This window comes from Phoenix dactylifera, chromosome 9 (genome assembly GCF_051530095.1).
Source record: "Phoenix dactylifera cultivar Ajwa chromosome 9, Ajwa_hap1_PhDact_Kaust_v1.1, whole genome shotgun sequence".
NCBI classification, from domain to species: domain Eukaryota; kingdom Viridiplantae; phylum Streptophyta; class Magnoliopsida; order Arecales; family Arecaceae; genus Phoenix; species Phoenix dactylifera.
Genome location: NC_143198.1, coordinates 16,854,040 through 16,858,144, shown reverse-complemented (window position 1 = coordinate 16,858,144; position 4,105 = coordinate 16,854,040). Strand labels below are relative to the sequence as shown.

Here is a 4,105-nt window from a genome sequence, read left to right as displayed (position 1 = left end):
ATTTATTTTTAAAAGAAAAATAACTTATTCTTCAATCCCTGTGGACAGACACCCGTAATCACTATCCTACAGGATACGTGCTATTGCGTGGTTTATTTTCAAAATTGAAAGAATCGATCAATTTTTGGTGCCGTTGCCAGGGATTTCTAGCATAGCTATTTTTCCTATCATTAAAAAAAAATTAATTAAAATTTTTTTCAAAAAATATATATATCTAAAATAAAATAAAAATTATTTTCTCTTATTATTACTTTTCTTATCTCCTTTTCTCTCATACTAATTTCTATTTTTTTATATATTATTTGATCAAGAATTGAGAAAAAAATCTGGGATGATCAAAAAGAGAATAGCTGGAAAAGGAATGCTGTAAAGGTTTACCTAAAAAAAAATTTAAATTGCTGAGAAAATTCACTTTGGTAACCTCTAAACTTTCTTATTTAAATTAATTATTAGCTTGAAATTTTATAGTGATTGTTTAATTTTAAATTTCAGCAAAATTGTGAATGCATGCCTGATACACATTCACCAATTAATCTGCACTTAGTAAGAGCAATCACCCTAACAAGATAAGAGCCGGATTTCATCACCGGACTCTTGCCCAACTTAGGTGAACTCAATCTCACATAGTGTCACTTTAATTAAAATCAATTAGACGTTGGCTCCTAGGGACATCCGAGCTCAATAGGACGAAGATCACCGAAAGTTGTACCAATTTCGCTCTGTGGCTTAGTTGATGTCTAGGCAAGCTTTGTCCCTATAAAGGAGACAGTTCATCTGTTCGAGGCAAGTGGGTTTTAAGTGGGACCTTTGCGAATGCATCGTGACCCCTCCACTTACCTAGAGCTTACCTGGTCAACTCGGTTCATTAGACCGGATTGGAGGCTTAGGTGCCCTCTTCAAACCAGTTAGGAGCTGTCTAGTGATTTTAGGACAAATACAAGGACTGATGTGTTTATCTTTTATTGCATGCTTGACTGATCAAGTACTAGTGTATGCAAGGGAGTCGTTCTAGAGTACGTGACCTATTACCTTTTGACCCTGAAATAGAACGGACCCTTAGGAATATTCGAGCTGAGATCAGAATATTAGAATCATCCCCACCTCCTGAGATGGTTGAAGAACAACCCAAAATCCTGATGGAGTACTTTACTCCCACCATTTACACTTCCCCATCTTGCATTCGATTACCTGAGGTAGCAGCGGTACAATATGAAATAAATCTAGTGTGATCCAAATGCTCCTATCTTTTTATGGGCTCGCCAATGAAGACCCATATAAACATCTAGATGAATTCCTTGAGATTTGCACCACTGTGAAGATTCAGAACTTCACTGATGATTCTCTGAAGCTTAGATTATTCCCCTTCTCCCTTAAAGATAGAGCCAAACAATGGCTGAATTCTTTAGAAGCCAACTCGATTCGTTCTTGGGATCAAATGCAACAAGAATTTCTTAAAAAGTACTTTTCCATAGGAAGAACGAACCAGTTTAGACGTGCCGTTACAAGCTTCTCCCAAACCGAGGGAGAAGAATTTCATGAAACTTGGGAGAGATTTCGGGACCTAATCTGTAAATGCCCTCATCATCAAATACCTAAGTGGCAGCTAGTGCAATGTTTCTATGACGGATTGACTGAACGAAACCGTCAGATGATCGATGCTGCATGCGGGGGGACTTTCATGCTTCAAAATGAGCATGAAGCATGGCAATTATTTGAAAATCTTAACGAAAACTCCCTCCACCATGCTTCCTGTTCTCGTCAAGCACCCCCTGAGTTCTAAAAGAAAAGGGACCATTTGTGAAATAAGTCATTCCATGGACCTGTCTAGTAAGGTAGATGCATTGTCCCATAAGATTGACCAACTGATGATAGGAGGACATGTCGTTAGCTCTTCCCAAGCACAAGTGTGTGCTATCTATTCTAGCCCATCGCATCCTATTCATGAGTGCCCCTCAGCACCCCAATTTCCCGAACTCATGCAAGAACACATCAATGCTGCCCAAACACAGCCCAGACCAGGTAATGACCCATTTTTCAATACATATAACCCGGGATGGCGGAATCATCCAAATTTTTCTTGGAGGCAGCAAGCTTCGAATAATACCCAACCCTACTCCCAAAATTTTTAAAATCCTCAGAATTTTCATCTCTACCGTCCCTCAACTCAATTTCAACACCTTCCTCCTCCAACCCAAAGAAATATAGCCTTTGAGGAGAAAGTGTTGACTACCCTTCAAGGTTTGGAGGCAAACACACAGCTATTGCACTCTCACACGCAATCAATTGCTAAGCTAGAATCCCAAATAGGTCAACTAGCCAATGCATTAAACAAGCGAGAGGAAGGTAAGCTTCCAAGTCAACCAATGAGTAATCCTAGGGGACAATATGTGGCTCAAGAAACTCGACTAAATCATGAGCAAGCCAATGCTTTGACTACCCTAAGGAGTGGATGTATAATAGATAATAAGGTTGGGGAGGGTAACAATAAGGAAGCTGAAGAAGAGGAGAGGAATGTATCACATAAAAACCCAAAACCTTCTTCAGCTAGTCCACCATCTGCCACAACCCACATTCCAAAGGCTCCATTCCCTGAAGCACTTAATGCACCCTCTCCCTTTGGCAAGAAGGGAACTTCATTAGAAGAGATGATGGAGGTCTTCAAACAAGTTAAAATCAACCTCCCACTCCTTGATGCCATCAAACAAGTTCCCTCCTATGCCAAATTTCTCAAAGACCTTTGCACCTAAAAACGGAAATCTCGGACACATGTGCCTAAAAAGGTCCTCCTAACTGAGCAGGTAAGTTTCATTCTCCAACACAACACCCCTCCAAAATTCAAAGATCCTGGCGCTCCCACTATTTCCTGTGTCATAGGAGATAACTCCATTGATCGAGCACTTTTAGATCTAGGGGCAAGTGTGAATCTTCTACCCTATTCAGTCTATGAAAAATTTGGGTTGGGTGATTTGAAACCTACCTCGGTATCTTTACAATTGGCTGATAGATCGGTGAAGATGCCAAGGGGGATGATTGAAGATGTTCTTGTCAAGGTAGACAAATTCTATTTTCCAGTAGATTTTATCGTCCTTGACATGGAACATGTGCCCAACCTAAAAAAACAAATCCGTGTGATTCTTGGTCGTCCCTTTTTAGCGACAGCCAATGCATGTATCAACTATAGAACTGGGGCAATGGATATATCATTTGGGAACATGAAAATTAAGTTGAATGTGTTTCATGCCGCTGACCAACATGTGAGGGAAGAAGAGTGTTGCCTAATTGATGAAATGGATGATCTTGTAGAGGAAGCCCTTCCCTATATCTTAGCAGATGACCCCCTAGAGGCATGCTTGGCCCATTTTGACATTGACAACTTTGACATAGACAAGGCCATAGAAGAAGTCAACATCTTACTCGACAATCAATCTTCCATGAGTTTCCTTCCTTGGAAGATCCGACATGAACCTCTTTCCCCTATTGCTAGCGCACCACTTTGTCCTTCCATTAATTCTCCACCTAAACTTGAGTTAAAGCCACTTCCGACAACTCTTAAGTATGCCTTTCTAGGACCAGAAGATACCCTCCCTGTAATCATCGCGGCCAACTTATCTATTGAACAGGAGGGTAAACTTTTAAGGGTACTAGAAGAGAATAAACATGCCATAGGATGGTCTGTAGCCGATTTGAAAGGGGTTGACCCCTCTATATGCATGCATCGAATCCACCTCGAAGATGATGCAAAGCCCACCCGAGAAATGCAAAGAAGATTCAATCCTAACATGAAGGAGGTAGTCAAGAAAGAAGTTGTGAATTTATTAGATGCCGGAATCATTTTCCCAATTTCTGATAGTAAGTGGGTGAGTCCGACACAAGTGGTACCCAAGAAATCAGGTATCATTGTGGTTGAAAATACGGAAGGAGAATTGATACAAACACGCACAACCACGGGTTGGCGCGTGTGCATTGACTACAGGAAACTTAATTCAATGACTAGGAAGGACCATTTCCCTCTACCTTTCATAGATCAAATTTTGGAACGGTTGGCTGGTCAAGGTTTCTACTGCTTCTTAGATGGCTATTCTGGATATAATCAAGTACCTGTTTA

The 4,105-nt window shown here is 40.5% G+C and overlaps 1 non-coding gene across 1 annotated transcript; it reads right to left on the bottom strand.

The window, feature by feature from the left end:
• Positions 1–1,484: 1,484 nt before the first annotated feature.
• On the bottom strand, positions 1,485–1,590 carry LOC120108857 (small nucleolar RNA R71). Its single transcript, XR_005510019.1, has one exon. It is a non-coding gene; the product is annotated as a small nucleolar RNA R71 (small nucleolar RNA).
• Positions 1,591–4,105: the final 2,515 nt, after the last annotated feature.